The sequence below is a fragment of the Alligator mississippiensis genome, chromosome 4 (genome assembly GCF_030867095.1).
Source record: "Alligator mississippiensis isolate rAllMis1 chromosome 4, rAllMis1, whole genome shotgun sequence".
NCBI classification, from domain to species: Eukaryota; Metazoa; Chordata; order Crocodylia; family Alligatoridae; genus Alligator; species Alligator mississippiensis.
The window spans coordinates 83466951-83491225 of record NC_081827.1 but is presented as its reverse complement, the minus strand read 5'-3'; the positions used below and the strand labels follow the sequence as shown (position 1 = coordinate 83491225).

The following is a 24275-nucleotide window of genomic DNA, read 5'->3' as shown; positions in this document are numbered from 1 at the left end:
TCTTCCCCTCCCCTCCCCTCCCCCCCAATGTCCACTGACTTCAGTGGCAAGAGAAAAGAGGGGACAAATGGTGGTAGCTCCAGAGCTCAGGATCTGAGTGCTATGTGAAAGCAGGGACTAAACATAGCTACCGCTTGTCCCTTTTCTTCTCCTTGCTGCTGTTCTGTGATAAAGAAGGAAAGGGAGGAGCATGGGAGGGGAAATGGTAGTGGAACTCCCTTGCTATGATCTTGGATCTATCCATTATTGTACAATACCAAGTCAATTGTTTTTCAGAGGTTAAACTTGCTACAGTTTGGGGGAGAATAGTGACTTTATTTTAATAAGAATTTTGTGATTTCAGCAATCTTTTTTTCTTATAATGAGTCAGAATTAAAATGTAAAAAGATCATAATTCTCTTAAAATGAAAAGCTGTAATACTAGAACCCCTGATTTTTATTTTTCTAAATTGTTAATTTGGGGATACCTTAGGGCTCAGAGATACCAGGAGCTCAGGCTCCTAAGAAGCCATAAGCTTAGGAGACACAGATAACATAGTTCTCTCCTGTGAGGAAGCTTGAGCTGCAAAAGGGCTGAATAAATTACTTGCCAGGAAAACAAAGATTTCTGATGGAAATTAGGCTGGTTCATATGGAATTTCCACAAAACTGATCTATTTTCAAGAAATGTCTTGACTGGAGTAAATAATCACACTTTTTGTTCCTCAGGGACTTAGCAGTGAAATGGCTGTTCTGTGACTTGCAGATAATTTGTTTTATTTAGGTACCAGGAGACCTAACCCACAGCAATTGTCCAAAATCATTTAAAGACGTATACGCAGCCTTAATATCCTTCTTGGCTACAATGATGGACTTGCGGATGAAACTTGCTCATTTCCTTTCTGGCAGGTCTACTAAATTAGGCAAATATGCTTCCTTTTTTTAATGAAGTGCCTACACTTACATCTTGGAAATGAAAAAAATTTAAGTTCATGTAGTATATTAAATGTACAGGCTTGTCTACATGAAGAAAATGAATACCATTCTACCTACATGTAGTGTACTTGCTCCAGTGCATCATGACTACATTAAGACTTTGCAGCAGAGTAATGTTATGGAATTAAGCTATGTTGGTGTAAATACTGACTGTTTTTCCCTCTCTTTCTCTTCCTGTGATATGTCTATATTAGAGGTATGCACCTATGTGGCTACATAAGGAGTGCATTTCTTAACCAAGAAAATTATAGTAAAATAATCTTTGTAATTTTGGTTTTTTAATTTAGGAAACGAATGCACCTAATTTCATGGAGTAGGTGATAGCACTGTGGTCATCTCATACATATGCTTGATTTCTTTGTAAAAAAAAACAAAAACCCAAAAATGCAGATGTCATATTTAAAAAATGCAAATGCTGTTATTTGTGTGATATTCTATTCCCTTGAATTACATATCCAAAGCAAATTTATTCCCAAGTAAGGCATGCAGACTACATTAAATATTATGTGGAAAGGAGAGAGGAGATGACATATCCAGGTCCATTGGCCAGATATAGTTTGGAAAATCAAACAAACCCCCAAAAAACAACATAGGCCTTACAGTCAATTAATGAAAACTACACATGGGCTAGGGAAAGAAGTTACATACAAACCAGTTTACATAATCAGAAACTAGTTTCAACTTTATCAAAACAAGTTCAGAACACATGAACCAGTTTCAAAATGGCTGAAACTGGTTTGAGATGAGTCGGGTTGAATGTAGCATCAGACTTAACTGATTTAGGTCAAACTGGTTTATAAAACATCTGTCCCAGACCTCTTCCTGGTTCAAGTTAAACCACAGTCCCCCAGCATCCCAGCATGCTTTGCAGCCCTGGGTTGGGCTGTGCCGTCTGCTCCAGAGAGCAGGGTTGGCCCCACCCCGCTGCTTCCTAGCTGGGGCAGTGAGTGCTGGTTGACAAGGGGGTGAGGGTAATAAACCTAGCTGGGGATCACAGCCAGGTCTGCTTGTGGGTGTGAGGCAGCCCCTGCCAGACTCTTTTCCCCACTGGAGGGGTCAGGGCATGGGGTGGGGGGTAAATTCTGAGAGGGACTGACTCCCTCCCCCCCCAGAAAACTCTGACTGGGATCTGGGGCAAGGGAGGGGGCTTAAACCCTTTCCCCAGCTCAGTGCACTGACCCCAAGCCGGGGTGTAGCTACACCCCCTGCTCTCTACTTGATGGGGCACAGGGTGGGAGGTACAGCCTGGGAGGGACTGCCCCTCGCCCATCACCAGGGAAACCCCAGCTGATAGCCTGACTGTTCTGAAGGAAAAGCTGGGTCTGTCTGCTTGTCCAGCCAGGCAGGAGGAATGTATATGTGTTCTTGGATGGGGTCAGTTACAACCTCCAAGTGGGAGTAAGCCCTGCATCCAGCTGGCAGCATGAGGAACTTGCAGTGGTGGTGGGGGGGGGGGGGCTGTATATTAAATAGCTCTGTGGCATCAGGAGGCTGAAGAAGAGCAAGACACATGCCCCAGGGGTCCCAGCATGCATGTGCAGTGGCTGGCTAGGCAGCAGTGTGGAGGCAATGCTGATACAGCTGTGGGCAGACATGTTGGCAGCTGGACTGGCCATGTTTGATGAGCCCTTTGTGCCTGTGACTACCTGGGGTGGCTGAGAGCTGCTGACAGGCCCAGGGCCTGGCAGCTGCCTGCAGTGGGGGCTTGTGCATGAAGACACTGCTGTTGCACCTCCTGCATGGTGCCTGCTCATCCATCTCACGTGGCAGTTACAGCACCTCCCCTGTGGCCACCCCATTGCCTAGGACATGGTCAATGGGTCTCACCTCCATGCTGCTGCCTGGCCAGCCATTGCCTATGTGCACTAGGACCCCCAGGACCTTTGAAGCATTTGCCTTGCTCTTCCTGCTTAGGTTCCTGATGCAGCAGAGATGCTTCACGGACAGGCTGCCCCATACCACCTCCCCTGCCAGCTGCAGTTTCCTCATGCTACTGGCCTCACTCCCACTCTGCCATTCTCAGGTTCTGCTGCCACACCTGCCCTCAGCCAGGCGCATGCACATTATACCCCCTCCCCCAACCTGGCTGGACACAGCTTTTTCCCCGAAGCTGTCAGGCTGCCAGCTGGGGTTTTCCTGGGGGACAGTGGGGGGGGGGGGCAGCAGTCCCACCCAGGCTGTTGCCTGCCCCACTCAAGCTCTACACTTGGCAGCTGCTGGCCAAAGCTCAAGAGTGCACCTGTCAATGTACTAGTTGCCCCCCACCCTCCCTCACACACACATCAGCAATGTCTTCAAAGTGCTCAGGAAGCAGGTACAGCTCCTGTGCACCAGCCATGCATGCACAGACAAACATGCCCTGACACATGTGCGAGCGCACACACATATGCATGCCCCCCGCCCCGATGCTTCACTTCAAAGGAGAAAGTGAAGTGGGTCTGAACATCTGCCAGTCCCCTTCTCAGGGATGTAGGCAGCCCAGGCTTTGCCAACTGCCCCTGCAGGAGATCTGCACACCCCTCCCTCTCATCTTTGCCAGTCTTAAGCCTCCCTAGACCTAGACAAGGCTGACTAAAGCAGTGCTGATGGGACAGAGGCTCAGCGTGGCTGACTTAGGGCATCCAGAGGCAGACTGAAAATGACTATCCTTACACTTCCCCCTTCAGCCAAAAGGTTGCCAGAGAGTTTGGGTGCAAGATTTAGAATTGCAGTAGCTAGCAGCAGTCATTCACTTGGGGGAAGAAAGGGGGAAAAATAGGTGGTGGATTGTTGGTGGGGGGAAGGGCAGCTAGTACCTTGACAGCTGATGCTTTGGAACCTGGGTTGGGGTCTCATGTGGGCCATAGTGGGGGATGGGGGGTTTAAAGCACCCCTCCCCTGGCCTCAGGCTGCTAGCCCTGGGATGGGGCCTGGCTATGCCCCTTCCGTTCAAGCAGGGAGGGCGGGGGAAAACCTTGGAGCTTCAGTCCTTTCCCTTTGGCAGTGGCTGGTAGACTGGAAGGCATGCTCTTGTGCCGCCCTGGCTTCTGGCCTGAGCCACTGCAGGCATGTGGCTGCATTTCCCGAATCCAAAATGAATGTCTGTTCACTTGCTTCTCAGTTTAATCTCTGCAGCTTAGACTAACTTGCAAAGACTGAATCTATTCAGCCCCAGGTTTTTTGACTATACATAGCCATGGAGAGAGACATCTAGGATGGAAGCTTGGGCATCTATTTAGACAGCATTCAATGTATAGAAGAATTAGACATCTCTCAATGGCTGCTATATCTCAGGAAGAGAGGTTTGTTGTTAACTTCTCCACTTTATTTATTAAAGAATATAAACTTGTCAGATAATTGCTATTTCTCTTTGAAACTTACTATAAATCACAGATTAGAGAAGTTTTGCCAACATGTATTTTTCTGAGCAACTGGTTAGACAGATCTATTTCACTCCATTTGCTATAATAAAAATGGAAAATAGTATTTCAAAAGTTATATACCAAAGCATGAATGTGTTTTTCTTTTAATGTGTAATGTATGTTTCTCATGCTTCTATTTTATTATAAATGTGTGATGTGAACCTGTCTATCCTCTTCTTCCCTCCCCCCCTTTGTTCTGTGTTCATTCCCTGCTTAACATCTTGTCAGGAGATTTATCTCAATCTTATCCTTAGGGTGATCTTGAAATTATATTAAACACAAATTAAACAAACTGCAGTTAAAATATGATATGCTGTTATGTACAGTGAAAACCCACTCACCACTACCAGATAGCTCTGCTGATGCTTGTTTGTGCTTTCTGAACAAACTAAAAGGTTTGAACATGCTTGTATGTGCTCTGAATTCCTTAGTGTGTCCCTATATCATGCTTGATAATCTATCGTATTCTTTCTCCCCCATTCTCTCTCTCTTTTTAATACACTTTCTTTAGTTAACTTTTTATTCATATTCTAATAGTGCCTAGAAATCCTGTGTTGGAACAAATTAATAGAGACGGTATATATGATCCCTATTCCTCTGGAGGTCCCTCCCCCTTACTCTTTTTGTATCCAGGATATTCTAAATCCATACATCATAACTCAGGATTCGGTCTAGATTAAAAAAAAAAAAAAATTAATGGCTTCTAACATAGGCACATTACACTTGTCTTGAGCTCTTCAGATGAAAGGGGCTATATGAGTTCAAAGTAAGACCTTATTCTATGTGAGAGGAACAAAAATTGCAGGAAACAAATACATAGCTAAAAGGTTAATGACAGGAAGCCTGAAGACTCTTTCAACACTGATTGTGGGAACTTTAGGAGAGCATGAGCATCCTTGTAGTCCAGTTAGTGAAGGAAAGAAGCTGTTTGTTACCATAATGAGTAAAGCCTTGCTACTGGCCCTAGTCTGTAGGGAGCCTACTTGCTGAATAATTCCTCAGCAACTCCCTTCCAGCCCCTAACAACTATGAAACTTATGAATGGACTGAGGTGCTCATCTGTGAAATGGGTAATCCTCATTTAATTGGCTGTTAGATCAAACCAGTTTAGTTGTTGTTTCTTTTAATTCTGAAAGTTGAAAAATAGAAATCAATACATTTTAATTTTTAGAATTTTAAATTGTACATAAGAGTATGAAAGCAAATCCCCAACCCAGAAATATTAAATATTTCTGTTGTACTTCAAAACCTAAGATGCCAAGAAGCCTGGAAGTACTAGCTACTATACCAAGGTTGGGTTTTTTGCCTTTTACCTACCTCCTGATCTCTCCATTTTCTTGATGCTGCAAGAGCTCTACTAGTGATCACACTGAAAGAATATGTATGAACTAGCCAATTGCCCATCAAAAATGAGGGGGCAGAGGGGGCTGGGATGGAGTGCCGCCATCTAATGCCCTATGCTGCCACCATTCTGCTTGTTTGCAGGGAGTGGGGTGGGAGAGCCCAGGCCAATGCTGCTGGCCTGGGCTTCCCCACACCCTGTCTAGTCCTCGGCACAGCTTGCAGGGAATGGGGTAGGGTAGCAGAGGCCAGCTCCCACCCTCTGTCCAGTCCTTGTTGTGGCTTTGGAATCATGGCGGCGCTCCCCCACGCTTGGATCACTCTGATTGGCTGTTTCCATCAGCCAATCGGAGTGCGAATAAAGCATTACAGACAGACTTAGGCTCTTATAATATTAGAATTGTAATAAGATATCCTACCTTATCTATTTGGCCTGTGTTAGATAAAAGGAAACATTGGGTCATTTTTGCAAATATGCACTTGTGAATAATGGGTTGGATGTCCGGCCTTCATTTCCAGGATGGATATGGGGATTGTGAACCATAACCTGAATCTTAAGTATCGAGGTCCTGACCAACATTGAGGATGAAACCTACACCCATAGCTGAAATGTAGATGATGACTGTTAAGTGGGTAAGAGGGAGAGGGGAAGAAGGTATCGGAGGTTGGATTTTCACAATTGCAGGACATGTATTCTGAAACCAAGTTGGATTGGAAGCCTTACCACCCTATATTAGAGTGATTAGAGCCTTGGTATCAACCTTTTGCTTGGGACTGCCTTGAAGTACTTCAGATGCATTTGAGGAATGATTTTTAATTGTGTTGTTTTGAATTTAGCAAGTGAATCAAGTAAGAGAGCATTTACCATCTGGGAAACATTTTCAAAATGATTGTCATTTGATGCAGTCTGCTCCAGTCTAAAGACAACTGCTTCCTCAGAAATCTTAGTTGATTTGGTCAATGGGAAAAAGACAGCATAGTTTAGCCCTGTCAAGAAAGGACATTAATTTGTACAAGCAGCGTCTTATTTCCTCTGCCCCTCTTACCTCCCACTCATTTTTTTCCCTTTAGTTACTATTCAGCATTGTCCACAAGAGCTTTGAGGCTTCAGAAATGATAACATCTATAAGCATGAGTTTTCCTCTCCCTCCAGATGTTTTTCTGCTTTGTCCTTGGTTATCTTATTTTCCATTGTACAAACCATCAGGGTAGCAGGGCTATTGGTGTACCTTGTGCAGGAGTCTGTAACTTGCTGCCACTTAATATATCAGATACTTAAAAATAAAAATTGTAATATAGTATTTATTTTAAATCTGCGGAGTCCTTAGTTTGAAACAGACTTTGCCTTTAGGGGATCTGTTGGAGAGACAAACCAGGGTCAGGAAATGAATTTAAAAATTCTCACACATCAATAACAAAATATATCTAACAAGTGACTACATATCTGTGTGTAGAGTATAATCTGAAAAGATATGGCACAGCCTCAATTATGTAACAGTGCCAATTCATGCTCTTTGTGCATACAAATCAGTAAATTTTATGTCAGTCTATTATTCCGTTGCACGCTTCTACAGTAGTAGTTAATGTACCACAGTAATTTGTGGTGGGGAAGGGACCTTTGTCCACTTTGCCTGAAGCTGCTTCTGAGTTTTTTCATCTTTGTATTAACTGGTATATCCTTTAAGATAAATGCCTCCACTTCCAAGTGTAGCCCTAAATGGATAGGTTTCTTTCTTATGAGAACCTAATACAAGATAGGCAAGGTAAAGCAATGCAAAATCATATCCTACATCTCTTAGCCTTTGTCTTACCATCTTTGACAAAGGACGAGAAGTAGGACGAAGAACAAAACTTTTTTGTTTATTTTATATAAAAGATTTTAATCTACAACTATAGGAACAGCTGAAAAAGTTCCAGTTCTGAGATCTTAGTTGTAGGTGGATCTTCTAAAATGTGTAATCAAAACTGTACAGCGGAGCACTGGGTAAGTAGCTGCTGAGGTAATCTTGTAACTGCTGCTTTATTCAAGTTTCAAACAGATGGGCCCAATTTGCAAAGCTTGTTTCTGGGCCTGAACTTGAGTTGTTCTGATTTTGTAACTTATTCAGGTCCATATATAAAAAAAGTTGCTAATCATATGAGAGTTGTTTCTTCCAGTTCTATGCACGAGGAGTTCTTCAGGCACAGGCAAATGTCAATACTTCTATTTTTTGTCTACAACATTCCACTTTTATGTTCCTTGTTGGTGGGTTCCAGTACCATATATCTATTTACAGTAAATTATAGTGTCATCCCATTTGTATCAAGGCATTCTTGTCTGCTACATGGCTTAAGTTTTCACTTCCAGTGATTTCTGACTGCATTCCTGAGCCTGATTCCCTAATTAATTTATAGTTATTCTTACTGATGTCAATTTTTTTAAATACATGCCCCATGTTCTATCTCAGTAGGGATAGAGAAGTTGAGTACTTTAAGAGTACCTGACTGCTTCCTATGGTAGGAGTTGATTTCCTACCCCCCAACAACTTCCTTTGGTCATTTGAAGCCCTATGCCCTACCTGAACATGCCCAATTTTAATATTTAAAAAAAAAAATTCTGAATAGGATTTTCCCAAATCAAGTCCATTTTTACCTCTTCCTGCCCCCCTTCACCCCGCAAACAAGCAAAGAAGTGAACAAAAATTGGCAGGCTCTTTTTTTTTTCGCCTCTTGGTTTTTTTCTCTATTTCTGTCACAACTCATAAGGGCTAGAAACTTTTTGTTTTTGAATGAAAACTGAAATACTTATGTTGTCACTTGACTCGGGCTTACAACAATCATTCATTTCTAGCAGTAGAAACTTCCTGAAATTTTCCACTAGAAAATTCTGTTCTCTCTCCCAGAAACAGCCTGTAGCTGCCTCTTCTCTGTTCTCCATGCCTCCCCAGACCAGGATCAGCTTGGGGAACAGTCACTGCTCTACTCCCTAGCCCTATGGGGACTGAAGCAGTGCAGCAAGGCCTCCGCCATTCCCCAGATTTGGGTTCCTTGATTTGGGGAATGGGTAGGAAGTTGTGAGCATTCAAGCTCAGTGCCTGTTTAAAGCTGGGACCCACAGTCCTGTGTGAGCACACAGCTCTTAGTGCTGCGGCAGAGGCAGGGGGAAGATCATTTGAGTGGTTCAGGCAGCAAAAGGAAGCTGGTGGGGCTGGGAATCGGGTTGGAGGAGAGTCTCCTTGAATTTGGTTCACAGTCCTGCCATTACTGCTCCAGCTGGCAGTCCCTGGTTTGGGGAAGAGGCAGGGAGCAGCAGCTTCTGCTCCCCTCCCAAACTAGTCTGGAAGGGATGGGGAGCAGCTGGCCTATTCCCCAGATGTTTGCAGTGGGGAAGAGACCGAGATGAATGCTGGTCTCTCTCCTTGCAGCCAGAGAGGAGCATATAGGTGTGCATTCTTCAGAGAGTTTCTCTCAGATGGGAGATCTTCCAGGTTGACACAGGGTATATCTTTCTCCTGGAGAGGACTTGTTTCCCCTCCTTGTAGTTTCTACTGAGAGTGTGGTGGTTTTTTTTTTTTCCTGTTAGAAATGTAACACCGGTACATAACCTAGGAGTTGAAGCTTAGGGGAAAATATCAAATATTATGAGCCTTGTTTAGACTTGAAGTAGTAACTCCTGGGAAATGCTAGCAGTGGAGCTGGTTTTCAGATTTACCATCACCGCTGGTCCAAAATCTGCTTGTAGTTGCAGCTGCGAGCTCTCAGTTCTAAGCAAAATTCCATCAAGTTCTTTGTTGCTTTGTGTAGGGGTGAGTCCTTGAACTCTTCAGCCACACGCTTGCATGTTAATAATATTCTTCATGCACTGGCATTCTCAATCTCGCAGCTTGCTGCTTAAGGTGTCAGCAGGTGCAATGACCTGGACAGGAATACGAAGAGATTAGTATAATAATCTGGTTTAGAAATGTGAGGGTTTTTTTTTTTTTAAGTGGCTGCCATTATGGAGCTAACTTGTAGATCCAAAGCAAAAATGCAAGTGAGAAATATTAACACTAGTGAGCATCACCTTTTTAATCTGTTTCTATGTACTACTTAGGGAGGTAGAAGCTCTATGGGGAACATACAAGAAGAAATACTGCATAATGGGTTCTTGGTGCTTTTTGTGCTTTTAGGGAGTAACTGGAATGGACTTAGTGGGCGTATCTACACAAGACACAAATAGCATAGTAAACCGATTCTACTGCACATTAGCACAGCACAAAAACATTTCTAATGTACAGAATTAGTCTACCATGCATTAGTGTTACTTAAAAAGCATGCACCAGTGCTAATGTGCAGTAGCACTGATTATGGCGTATTAAGTTAGTACCTATGATTATGGATACCATTCTTTAATGCTCCTTAATTAAAGTGCATTAATCAATGTGTAGACATGCCCAGTGATGGTTAAGTTTGGTTAACTGGTATTCAGATTTTTTGCATACCTTTTTATGGTCTGCAGAACAGCCAGAAATGTCATAGTGAAGACTTCCTTTTCAGGCTGTCAACACTTCATGCTTCTGCTTCTCCAAGCAGTGTGGCAAGAACTGCCTGCTGATAGAGAGCAGCACTTCCAGACTAACCTGTGGTGGCGTGGGGGAAGAATTGCAAAGGTCATAAACACTCAAATACTATTGTATGCAGGGGGATAAGAAGGAAATAAATCCCTCCAAAAAGTAGTTTCAGTTGTTTTAGCCAAAGATTTGTGTTAAGCAAAAACCTCTCAGAGAGGTTTTGTTATTAACAGTAAGTACTGCAATGGGTCAGTCGGTTGGGAGAGGGAGACAAAGAGCCTTTGCTCTCTGCTATTGGAAAGATGCAATAGCATCTTTGATGCTTTTGCAATAGGCTTGCTTTTGGTCCTTCAGTGTGCAAAATCTCTATAGGGTTCATAACTGTGGTGACACTAACTGTTCAATTGAGAAAGGTCAGTGTGTCACCGTGGGATTAGCTGACAGAGCAGGATTCACATGAGAGCATGCTTTGTATCCCACGAAAGGTGATACAGCAGCCATGCTCCTTCTGAGCGCCTCGAAATTTCGGATACATTTTGCCTACTTCATGCACAGCACAGCCTAGATTAGATGGCATTCCTCTGTACTGTCACCAAGAGGGCTCTAGTTAAAAGCCACATTCAAATTTATTACTGATTACAGTAATTCTCTTCTTATTCCCAAGTCCAGGACTGAGGCCTGACTTTCTGTGGTACTTAGCATGCAAACTCCTACTCAAGGCAATGGGAATTGTGGACGCTCAATACCTCAGAAAATCGGGTAATTAGGTGATTAAAGCAGGATTCTCAAGAGTGTACCTCTAGTAACTTTAGAGGTATAAGGATTTCCCTAAGTCACTTAAAATATGATTTTTCAAAAGTATCTACAGTTTGGGAGCTAAAGATAAATCTTACTACTGCTATAGTTAGTGATACCTCCCAAAACTAGGCTAGTCATATAATAGCTTCTGACATAACTGGTTTAAATTCATCATGCTTTCTGTCACAAACTTGGGCAACAAAACTGATTCTCTGAAGAACTTCACCATTATACAGTTTTTCCAACTAGAATAATAATATTTAAAAAATGACTCTTAGTCACAGTTTGACAGTGTCACACGGCAGGGGAGGAAGGGGGGGGGTCTTTGTTTTTTGTTTTTTTTTTTTAAACCAAAAAAACCCCAAACCTTCTGTTGGTATAGCAAAATGGCAATTGGATATCATCTCTTAAATTTAAAAAATGCTAAATATCCTGATATTTTTTTTTCCAGGTGTCATTCCAACTTTCCTCAACTAGGAGAAAACACTGCCAAACCTTTTCTGAGGCACTCTGAAATGAAGATAATTACAATGAAATGATGACCAGTAAGAGCAAGAAAGCAGAAGGGTGAAATGGAAAATAATTCGAGTAACACTAGGAAGTATTTTGGTTAATGTATAGCTTGCCTAGCAGTCTAAGTTTAACAAGAATCATGATATCGTTTAACTCAAAAGTTGTTTCTTTCAGATAGAAATGTAGCCTGATATTTTTTGACTTGTAGCTTGAAAAAAATGCAACAATGAAAATGAATTTCATGCTAGTAGACACTGTTAAAACTAGATTTAGCTGCAGTCACATTAGCTTAGATAATGGGAGAATTTTTCTTCATTGAAAATGCTCCCTGTCGCTTAAGAAGAACTCACTGAGGCAGCCTGCCATCTAGCTTTTTCACAGCAAAACAGACTTGCAGACTGCAGATGAGAGACTCAGGAGCAGAGACAATTTTAACTTAGCCATCCCTAATTTATTTCAAGCTTTTTCAATTCATCTTCACTGCTGTATGCACACTGGAACACCAGATTGTCATCCCTTGGGAACAGAATGCAAACAGGGATCTAGAGAGCTGTCACATCCCGAGAAATATTTAAATTGTGCTGATTTTCTTCTGGAGTACTGAGCAGAGGGAATGAAACTCTCCATCAAGTCATAGCTTTGCGGGCAATAGATCAGAGGATACTGCCAGTTTTTTAATGGATTATTGTTATCGGGCAGGTTCGTCCTGAAGGTATGTAGTTACTCTCTCAATTCATTACCCACACTATTTACCAGGCAATGATCTAATGAATTAGAGATCCAAATGTATTAGGAAGAATGTTAACTAAGTAATCTGTATCAATTGAATGACGGCACTTTATTGCAGCATGTTTGCAGGTAAAATACTCTGATCCACTTACTGTGTCTAGCACCTACTGCGAAGTGCTCTGTCAGCAGAAAAACAAAATAAAACCACTGCTGCAGACAACATTATCATAAGTTAATATTGACTGCCCTGAGGGTTTTGTTTTTGTGAATTGATGAATACTGAAGGGGAAAATCATACTTCTGAAACACACTTAACCATTTATGTTAATGGTAGTTAACGATGTATTTAACAAAAGAGAATGTCTTCATATGAATGTTTTGAGGGAGAACTTCCTTTAAAGTATCCTAAATCAAATTTGGAGTTGAGCATTTTCTCTCCTTGCTATAATTTTACACTTCTTCACATAAGGAATTTAAGGTATTTAATCTTGAGAAAGCTCCAGTGTGAAATGTGATAGAATCCTGTTTTTGCATTTATATTTCTGACTTTAGGGACATATTGATAAAATGTAAGGATTACCATGCACAAATAGGGGTTGTAAAAATAAAATCTATGAGAAGGGATTTGTAGTTCTTAAAGTTCTGTGTGTCTGAGAGTTTCAGTACATCTCCCCTAAGCTTAAACATTTTACTGTCGGTCATGAAGAGTGAGCTAAAATAAGATTTCACTAAATTGTGGAGCAGTCAGAAATCTTCAAACTGTTCCTAGCACAGGAATCACGGGAAATGTAGACCTTAATGCCCTATGTACACACTAAAACAGTTTGCATTGTTTAGTTTGGACTGCCCCAGTCTACATTAACTTCATTCAATGAGGACTAGTTTGTTGGGACTAGAGTCAGCTTTAATTTGGACTACAGACATCCACGTGTATATAGTGATGGCTGTCATTTGGATTAAACATAGAAAAACATAACATCTATAAATGCTCTCAGATGCCACATCCAGGGTTTGCCTTTGCCTCCTATCTAGCATGTGTTTCAGTTCAGAGACTAATTCATGTTTACCATTCAACTTGTATAGATGCTTAACCTGAAAGTTTTGCAAAACTTGCTGTCTTATTGTCATGCTACTCTATTGAATTGTATATTAAGTCATACCTGGAGAGCCTGATAGTACAGTGTATGTATTTTGGATGCATTTTCACAAATGGTAGATACTATTCATACTACTTGAAGTCTTTGAAATACCCATGGTGAATACAACTGATATAGCATGGGAGTTTTGGTAATACTTAAAATAAGACTGAGACAGGGTAAAGCCATTAGCTCAAATTTTTATTTTTTTAAGAATAGCAATGAAGGGAGATCATGTGCTAGGCTTTCCTGTGCAACCTTGTTGAAACTTCCTTTTTCTCTTGATACTTGGATAGATAAAAGAAAGAATCCTTCCCACTTGTTTCCCCCGTATACCCTGCCTTCAGGGGAAAAAAAAAAAAGAAAACTCTTTTTTAGTGTTGCTTCCTTGCCGGATATCATGAAGGACTTGAGGCAGAAAAGCTTTAATTTAAACTCTCCCTTTGGACTCCTACCTTTACCAAGGTAATTTAAAAAAAAAAAAAATTAAAGGGAGTTAGCATGCTAGGCTGGCTTTTCCAATCTTTCAAGCCTCTTGTTTAAATATACAGAGCACTTTGAAAAGTCTGGCACTCTTGTGTGTTTCAGAGTTTTAAAATTCATTCGCTTATGAATCTTGGAGGATCAGAAGAGATGTTGTGCATTTCTTATAACTTTCTCTTGAGAGTGTTCAAAAAAAGATCCTACTCTTTTCCCCCATTTGGGGACCAGTTTTGTGCATTTGCTTTTAATGGTGAGAATAACAATACTAAGTGATTAATTGCCTACAAAATTCAGCTTTGGGGAAGATCTTACAGCGACTTAACAATTGTTTGAATTTCCTTAGAATAAAGTGAGGTGAAACAACAGACCTTCAAATGGGATGGAGATGTTAAATGGTTGGAAACATCTGAAGGTTATTGTATTGGTTGTCTGTCCTAACATTAGCATAATTGTTTTTACCTGTACCTGTCCCATTATCTAGGCAGGGCCTCAGCTCTCCTCCTTGTAGAGAGAAATGTTTTTGCTCATTTATTATGGTCTGTATATCTGGAACTTTCTTCTGCCTTCTGAAAACATTTTTTGCTATCTTGTGTTGAATGACTCTGTCTCAAAATAAAACAAGGTAATGAAAGTAGATCATATGTACTTGTCAGGATCCTTAAATAAGTAAGCAGTTTGGGCATGTAAATGGCTTTACGGACGGAGACAGATGAATTACCCTTCTTTTTTTTTCTTCTTCTCTTTTAAAAACTTATCCTGGCCTCTATGCTGTTCTGTGTGATGCACATTTATTTAGGAATTCTTTTCTGCCACTTTGACTTTTGCAAACTGTTTTCCCTAGAGGTTTCCTAATAATTTCTTTTGTGGTAGTCTCGTTGCCCTTGCATTGTCCAAGTGTTTAGTCAATCACATTGAATGCTATGTCAATTTTTTTTTCTCTACATTTCCCTATCTTTCAATGGAAGGAAACAATTTAAAGGCTGGTATATCTGTAAGAAATTTCTTGGATGTTAACCTGTTGCCCTGAGGAGTCAGGCCAATGCTCAGGATCTCAATAGTGCGCTGTTAGACAGGAGGGCATGGTGTACAATTGCACGTATACAAACACACATGTCAATTAGGTGTGCACGCACACGCACACACACTACCAGCTCAGGCACATACACATTCAAACCAGCCTAGGCACATGCATACCTATTACCAATTCAAGCACATACACTATATACCCCAGAAGTTAGACACAGATCACTAATTCATATATCATGCACACAATGCCATGTGTGTGTGTATTTACTAATTTACACACATACCACCCACCTACACATACACACAGGTGAGTTCCTAAGTTGGGTGTTGTGATGTGTTTGTATGTATGTATGTGCTTGGTGTGGGGAAAGGTTAAGGTAAGAAAGTAGAAGTGTAGGGAGTGAAAGTTACCAAGACCGGGATTAGAACCAGTAGACTAGAGGGGCCTGGGCTGAAGAACTGAGGCTCAGGGGTAACTTTAGGTTAATTGATCTTAATTGATTAAAAGACAATGCCCAAAGCCTGCAGAACAGGGAAGAAATGCTGGCACAGAGGCTGGGACTGGAGCCAGAGCTATGGGGGAGCTGAAAAGGTAGGTGGGGAGAGGGGAAAATGGGGCTAAGGGAAAATGTGGATGTTTAAAGAGGGGATCTAGATGTGGGGAGCCAGAGGATGGCTCCGGAGCACCTAGAGAAGTTGTGGGGAGTGGCAGTTGGTGCTGGGAGCTGGAGAAAACTGCAGGACATCCATGAGCTGGGAAGCTGTGGGGTGGGGGGCGGGGATGAATACAGAAGGTGCCAGGGAAGCCTGAAAACAGAGAGATGGACAGCAGAAAATCACAGGAAAAGCAGCAGGAGGGACTAAAAGGCGGCAGGGCAGTGGGAAAGCAGAAAAAGGCAGCAGAAAGTCACAGGGAAAAGGCAGTAGATGGCATGGGAGGCTGAAAGGCAGCAGGGACAGCATGAAAGCAAGGACAGGCTGAGAGGTGGCAGAAAAGAGGAGATGGAATTGGGAGGAGACCGGGAAACTAGCAGAGTTGGGGTGGGGGCTGGAGCTGAGAGAGAACAAGACTGGAACTTCAGATAAGGACGGGACTGGGATTCAGTAAAATATGACCCAACTCAAGGTTGCAAATGACAGTGGTTTTATTGAACAGGGGAGATGGTGACACAATGTCTTATTGGTTCCCTTCGCGTGCGCGCGCACACACACACACACACACACACACACACACACACACACTGGCAGCAGGGGCTATAGAGGCTTGGAGCAGGGGCTGAAGTCTAGGAGGAGAGAGTCCAAACTGTAGGAGGAGGTGTGCAGGTAATATCTACCTATCCAGGCTGGAAAGGGGTCCTTGTCTGGTAGGTGTTGTCCAGAGGGGGGTCGCCAGCAGGTCCTCTGGGTGGATAGGTGGTGTGGCGTGGTGCTGGTCCAGATGGAGAGAGCATCCCACTGGGTCTGTCTTCACCGCCCCTTTTTATAGGGGCAGACCTTGTGTGACCCTAGTGACAGGAGGCATGCCGAGGCAAGGGTCAGCCCCTGGTGTACTGAGCATGTGTGCTCCATGCAGAGATGTGCAGTTTCGGGTGTCTGTAATGGTGAGAGTTGCTGGTTCTGCAAGGTCTTTTGTTTTTCAAATGCTCGTCTTGTCTCTGTTCCTGGGTGAGGTCCATGGTTCCTGGGTGAATCAGTGCAAGGTGATGGCTCAGTCATTACAGGCCATTCAGTAGAGGCCTGCTACCATTGTATTTCAATCGTTCCCAATCATTCTCATTCATCGGGGAACCAATTTACGTGGGAGGGATACGTGACTCATATAGTTGTGACACAGGGGATGCCCGGGCAGAGGACAGAAGATGGAGGCTTGACATAGAAAATGGAAACTTGTCATGACTTTGGTTCACTTACAAACACAGGCCTAAACCATACAATATCCATATGAAACAATAAAAATCAACATGAAAATGATAATACAATATACAACAGTAAAAATCAATACAAACATAATAATAATACAATATAAAACAGTGGATATCGAAAACCAAAAACTTGCTACCAAAATAAAAATGTTTAAAGCTTATCCTAAGTCTGAGCTCACTTATACTTATCTATAGGGAACAAAGAGGGAGAGAAAGTCAGAAATGGTTGGGGAAGGGGAGGGAATGCATTTTAAAATTTAAAAAAAAAAAAGACAAACAGGGGGTTTGGCTACAAACCAAGTTTCTGCCTTGGTAGTTATTCAAGTTTGTGTGTGTGTGCACCTGGATTTATTGGTTAGACCAGTCTAAGTTGTCTCAAATTTGATATGCCATTTGATTCAGACTGAGCATTTGATATTCCGTAGTGGAAAATTCAGTAAAAACAAAAATGAGGAATTTTAAAGTGTAAGGGGTCCTGATCCTTAAAAAGGGCTGGGCATTTAGAGCTGGATCTGATAAATGACTGGGGCATCTGTTTGTAAGTGACAGGTTACAACATACTTCTCTCATTCCTTGGAGTCTCAGAACAGCAGAGACTCCCTATGCCTGAAGAAGGGTGATTGTGCCCCAAACCATTTTTCCAACTACCCAGTTGATCTAATAAAAGATATCACATCTACTCAAAGAACCTTACCTGCCAAGGTTACAGCATTAAGCTTTTTAGGAAGCTATCCCTGCAGTGAAATTTAAAACACAATTTGAATGGTTTCAAACTCAAGTGGAAATGGTACTGCATAGGCTCCTTCTGTAGTACCTGAAGAGTTAGTTTCAAAATTATGTTTTTGTTGCAGCATCAGCTATGCTGATATGTATCCTGGCCCACCTGATTGGCTTTATTGGATGACACAGACCTCACAGGTGCGGGCCTCTACCATTTCAGATGCCTAATCTGTGGCATAACTGCAAATGGGGGAACCTTGGGTTTCCTGCTTACAGACTCATGTCCTGGAATCCCCCATAAGAGGATTGTCCAGGTTGTCTGTATTGCACTGCCACACACTGACTCTGTGTGCCTCTGCAAATACAGGAACCCTGTGTTACCAGATCTGCCCCTCACTTTGGGGGTGTGCTCAGTTATTAGGGGTATGTTTGGGGGGGGGGGGTCTCTGTAATTCTGTTAATGTGCTGCCTGTGTTATTTGTGTTTCTATATGGAGCTGTATCTCTCCCTTCTGCAAGTCCTCACTTTCTATGGAGCTATCTTGCAGGACTCAGTTTCAATGGGGCTGGGTTCCTCCAACCACTGAATCAGTCAACCATATGTACGCACATACACACACAGAGCAACAGGACATTCTGAGCCAGGCCGGGTTATTTAACACTGACAGGCTAACAGCCTCGTATGCCTTGAACTCAGTTCAGCAGGGCAACAATAAAATGCAGTCAGACGCTAGCACACGGCTTAACAAAGAACATCTGAGTCAGGCCGGACTATTCAGCATTGATAGGCTGACGCCCTCATGTGCCTTGAACACAGTTCATCGCTTATTTCAGAAGGACAATAATAAATGTCGTTAGACATGCGCACACACACATGCTAACAGAGTACATCTGAGCAGGCTAGGTCTGATCAACGCTTTCAGCTGATACCCTCATGCGCCTCAAAACTCAGCACATCACAATCTCTTGTCACAGTTGTCCCAGTAGTAACCCCCTTGACTAGCAGACCCCACCATAGTTTTAGGCATTACAGGGATCTTTAGCATAGGTAAAAGAAGCACTGCTGCAGAACAAATGTGGAGGTCAAGGGGGAAAAAAGAGTAGATGAAGTTCAGAGAGAGAGAGTATAGCAACCAGCTTGACCATAAAAGTTATTTATGGCCAGGTATATGAACTTATGATTATACCAGTAATAATAGCTATACAAGAGAGAGACAAATAAAGAGTTACAATATTACATCATTTCAATTAGGCTTTTGGGAAAGTCTAGCTTGAGTTTGATTAGCAAAAGTCACATTTAGAAAGCTGTGCCTGGAGTAAGAGAATAAAAGTCAGGTCCCTGCATTCAAAGAGACAGAGTTGGGGTCTCACCACTCAGTGAAGCCTGAACCAGTCGAGGTTCCCAGGTGTTGTTGGAGCTGGCAGACAGGCAGAGCTCTGAGCACGATTACTGTAGAGATTCCAGGCAGAAAAGGAGTGGAACTGGTGCAGCTTTGGATCCAAGTACCAGGACAAAACTAGAGCTTGGGTAGGGGTTTTTGTAGAGAACTAACAATGGCTCAAGGGAGAACACTAGGTTTGTTTAGGGGTAAGCAATGGCTCATACGCTGGATAATAGGAACTGATCACTCCTGGCTATGGGTGGCATTACTCTGAGGGAGCTCACAATACAGACAGGAAGATTCAGTGTTTTGGATACCAATAGAGGAGTCATGACTAGAATTGGTCTGATAAATGCTGAGCTGAGTGTGTGTAGATGTGGGTTGATTTAGCATTTGGAGCAAGGATTCCCCATCATGCAGTGCTCCCTTGCTTTTCTGATCCCAGAATTCAGTGCGGTCCTTGCCTTGGAATCTTTGCTCTCCATCCTGAATGCTAATGAAGGTGCGTGTCTGAACCATATGACAACTCATTTAAATGGGAGATGGAACAATCTCAGATGCAAATGAGATCAGGGGAGTTGCTTCACTCTCATCACCCTTGTCTGGAGGGCTTTAAGTGGGTCTCCCACTGCATCCTCATTATCTTTTGTAAGTCCTTCCTCTAATCAGTTCTGGTTCAGGCAGAGGTGGGGAGGGAGAGAGTCTGATTACCTAAGAACAGGCTGCGTACTGTGCCAGGGTTCCCCAAGAGCACGGAGCTGAGAGGTAATACCTGGGTTGCCGCTTGTAGGTGCGCACCCAAGCAAGAGATTTCCTGGGCACAGGTATCATACTGCTGTGCTCTAATTCGGGGTACACATCTGCAGGGCATGTGTTCCTTGCTTGCAGATGCACCCCCTGGGCATCCCCTAGCAGGAATCCCAGACATCTCTGCAAATGGGGGAGCCCATGCATATGCTTCTGGGGCTTCAGGAGGCCAATCTCATGTACCCCAAGAATGGGAATTCCTAGAGTGCCCCAGATAAGGCCCCTGACTCTCCAAGAATAACATGGGTTGCCCACACTCTCTAACCATAAAGCAAACAGATGTGCACCACAACAAAGAAGCATGAACTTAGGTCTCCTATTGTTTTGGGCATTGTAATTTGGCACTACAAGGGACATGGACATCTGTTTGCTTGGCTTTGTGCCACTTCCATATATATAATCCTCCCTACAGGGAGGAGAAAGATTAGATATTATGGTGACACAAAGGCAACATCCATTCCCAGGCTTATTTGGATTAAAAAAGAATTAAAAAAAAAACCCCTCACATCCTGAATGGAGAGTTTCCTACGGCTAGCTGATAGGAAATGCTAACAGAGGTGTGTCTGACCTCCTGTTCTTTTCAAAGCCTAGGTGTCTGAATTGGGGCTAAAAGTTGGTGCCTCCATCTACTTGGGATCCAGAGCACTAATATTTAGCCTTTGAAAGAGTTGACTAGAGAGTGACACTTTGAACAGGAAGCGAAAGATGTAGATTCAATCTCCATCTTAGGCAGAAGGGATTTAAAAATCAGATCTATGTTTCAGGAGCAGGCCTTGCACTATAATGGGGCGGGGGGGGGAGTCCTTTCTACCCTCCTGTTGAAGTGTTGCTATTGTGTTGAAGGCAAAGAAAGATCCATAGAACAAAAAACAAAAAAGAGAGAATACAAGAATACAGCTCTGTGCATGTGTAGAAGAGATGGGATATCCTGGTCTCCAGTCTTCTCTTCGAGGATTGTTTATCATTTTATAGCTAATAGGCTTCAGATAAAAACACCCCTCAAAATAACCCTGGGAACAGATTCTAGGAGGCAATTCACGGCATGCAAAGAAGCAGGACTGAAGTTGCACAGGGTTTTTTATATGAAATATGGAAGTGCCTAGTGAGTTTAAGCAGCTTCCAAGTGAGGGAGAAAACTGATCGAGTCATAATTTTGGATACAAGCAGCTAAATGGGATTTGACAGAGTTTAGGTACCTCTGTCACTTTTATGAATTTGCCATTTATCCTGTGAAAAGCAGACTTCTTGAAAGTTAAATTTTGTAACCACTAATTATATATTTTTTTAACTGACATAATAAAAACAAAATTTATCCACAGATCTCCCATCTTGCTGTATGGTGCATTCATAAATATGATTTGAATAAAGGATGTGTACTTGTTTAAGTCTGTGTGTATATGTATGTATATATTTTTTATTGCATTTATAAGTGTGGGCTGTTTTAGTCTTTCAAACTGAGTTCACATGAACTCAGAGAAAAATGCCTTATTTTGTGAAGAAAACAGGGAGTTAAGATGTTGAGCAATCAAGAGGAGCAGAGGGGATGACTTGCACTGCATCACCTCTAGTAGAGCAGAAAGCACAACCCTGTCAATTTTTTTCTAACAATGCACTTTGTTAAAGTAAATGAAGCACTTTAATGTATACCACTGCAAGGATTTGAGCATCCTTAGCACTGTTAGATAGAATTTTAGACAACTTTGCAGCTTAAGGAGAGGTGTGATTTTATTTATTTATTTATTTATTTTTGGTTGGTTGGTTGGTTGGTTGGTTGGTTGGTTGGTTGGTTGGTTGGTTTTTTGCATTTGATATTTTGGAGGCAGCAACTAGTCCCAGCTTATACTGTCAAGAAGCTGGCTCCTTTTGAAGTATCTGCTTTTGCAGGTGAAAGGAATGAACCCAGAGTCCATGAACCAGACCTCTGGCGATATGACAAGCAGTGTGAGTTCAGGGAGGATTTCTAAGGTTCAGGGGGTTGTATAAGGTATTCTACACAGAGAAACCTGCCTCTAACTCCCAGGGCTTAAGCCTGGGTAGTGTAGGCCTGCAACGTGCAGAAGCTACCAAGCAAGTCAGCTAAAAGAAAACCTTTTAACAGCGGCAGAAATAAGAACTTTTTACTGAGGTTTCTAACGGAGCTAGGAAGGGGTTCTTCAGTCACCTTAGGTATGCTACTTATCTTATGAAAGATGATACCAAAGTTACTAGAAAACAAGAAAAAGAAATGAAAAGAACATCTGAGCTCAAAGCAAAGTTAGACATGTTCCTTCTAGGACTCTACTACAAACATCAAGAAAAAAATAAAACAATTGAAAGTTTGTTTTGGACCATTCTTTAGGATGCTGCATTAAATAGACATAACACAGAAAATGAAGGTGAAGTGACTTGTGCAGCCACTAATAACATGAAGGGTGTGGCAGAGAACAAAGTTTTGAGATCAGGATATGCAAGGCCCCAGGGATGTGGACTCCAAGATGACTGTACCAAGAAGGAAGAGAGAGGTTCCCTTCTGCAGGGAACAGACGCACTGATTTGTCATAGGCAGACAAGGTTATTTGGGTGAATCTGATATCTTTTATTAAACCAACTTAAATACAGTAAAAGCTCTGTTACCCAGCATCTCCCAGGAATAGGGGGTTCGGAGAAACCAGAAGTGCCACGGTGGGCAGGACTTTTACTGTAGTTGGGGGGGGGGGGGGAAGTTGTTGTTGTTATTATTATTATTTATTTCTTTTTTATTACAATTTTTTTCCAACTATTTAAGTTGGTCTAATAAAAGATATCGGATTCATCCAAAGAACCTTGTCTACCTATGTCCTTAGACCAACTCGGCTACAACCTACATCTCTAATTTGTCATATGGATTTAGGGTCCTGGGAAGTGTGCTGCCTGCCTGCAGCCCAAAAATCAAGAAGTCATGGAGACTGTTGGAGCTCATCTCTCAGACCACTACCCTTCCCTGCTTGCCCATATAGGCACCAGTGATGCTTCCAAGAATGACCTGGAACAGATCAGAGGAGATTACAAGGCTCTTGGCAGAAGCATTAAGAAGCTTGGAGTACAACCGCGTTCTCATCAATCCTCCCTGTGAAAGGCAAGATCCTGGGCATGACCATTGTAATATGCAAGCAAACATATGACTAAGATGGTGTTGTTGACTTTAAAGGTTTTGCATTCTTCAACAATGGATGGGAGGCTCTTGGGAGGATGACTGCTATTATTAATAAGAAGGCTTTTACCTGAGTTTCTACAAGGGATAGTGAGCAGAGAAAGCAATCCAGAAGGAAAGGACCAAGAGAAGCTCAGCTCTCAGAAAGCTCCAGAGAGCTACAGGACAACAACAAGGGATGCAAAAGGCAAACAAGTAGGTTGGAACATAGATTGTGTCTGATGTATGTATATACATTTGAGAGCAAACAAGGTTCATGGGAAGCTGCAGTCTATGAAAAGAATTAGGACCTGGTGGGACAGCTTTTATGACTGAAAAGTCATCACTGAGAGGTACACTCTGTTTCAGATGGACCAGATTGGGAGAAAAGGCAATGGTGTTGCCTTACACCAAACACCCCCTTTTTTTTTTTTTTTTTTTCTACTTCTTCCAGGAAGAAGAAGTAGCAAATTGGAATGCATATGGGTGAAGATGAAAGGTGAAATATATAGCATGGATATAATGGGGATTTATTATAGGCCCACAAATCAGGAAGTCAATAAAACTCTCTTTGAGGAGGTAATAAAATCATCCCAAAGCTCTGAGATGGTACCAATAGAAGATTTAATTTTCTAAAGGTATGGCTGTATTGTTTTTCCAGCAGGCAAGAATTGGCTTGACATTTTATAACTAGTGTAGAGGACACCTTTCTGTTCCAGAAGGTTTAGGGTACAAATAAGGCATTATTTATTTGAATCTTGTCCTGACAAATAGGCAAGAATTGGTGGAGAATGTGAAGCTGATGGGCAACTTGGATGGAAGCAATCAGAATATGATAGAAGTGATCATGAGACAGGATAAGCTTGGGGTCAGAAGAACTAAGATACTAGATTTCAAGAAGGAATATTTCAGCTCATTCAACAAGTTAATAGGCATGGCACCACGAGAATACAGACTAGGAACATCTACATAATAAATTAACTCAACACAAACTCCGATGCAGTTTGCACCAAAGTTTAGGTGCAGCATTCACATGTGCCTGGAACTGTAGCATGGTGAGCCAGAGTGAGGGCCCTAGGGATCAGCCTGCCAGCCTGCGGCTGCTCTGACCCAGCCCAGTGCCCTCTGGAGGGGTTGGCTGGGACACAAGGGTTTTACAGTGCAGGGCTAGCTGGTAGGCAGCCATGCACTGTAGCACCCTCAGGCCCCAGCCAGCCCTAGTCACCATGTACTCGTGCATTGTGGTGGACTAAATAACTCTGCTATAGGGTAGTATTATCCTATGGCGGAATTAGTTTACTCCAGCCTAATAGCACTGCATGCGTAGACTATGATGTTTGACTGCAGAGCAGTCAACTCTGCAGTA

At 42.5% G+C, this 24275-nt stretch overlaps 1 protein-coding gene across 1 annotated transcript in view; it reads left to right on the top strand.

The window, feature by feature from the left end:
* MGAT4C (MGAT4 family member C) overlaps positions 1-24275 on the top strand; it is a 753010-nt gene that overhangs the window by 12684 nt on the left and 716051 nt on the right. Inside the window, exon 2 of the mRNA XM_059726138.1 lies at positions 11496-12269. The gene's annotated coding sequence lies outside the window, so the exon portion shown is untranslated. The remainder of the gene's footprint in view (positions 1-11495; positions 12270-24275) is intronic.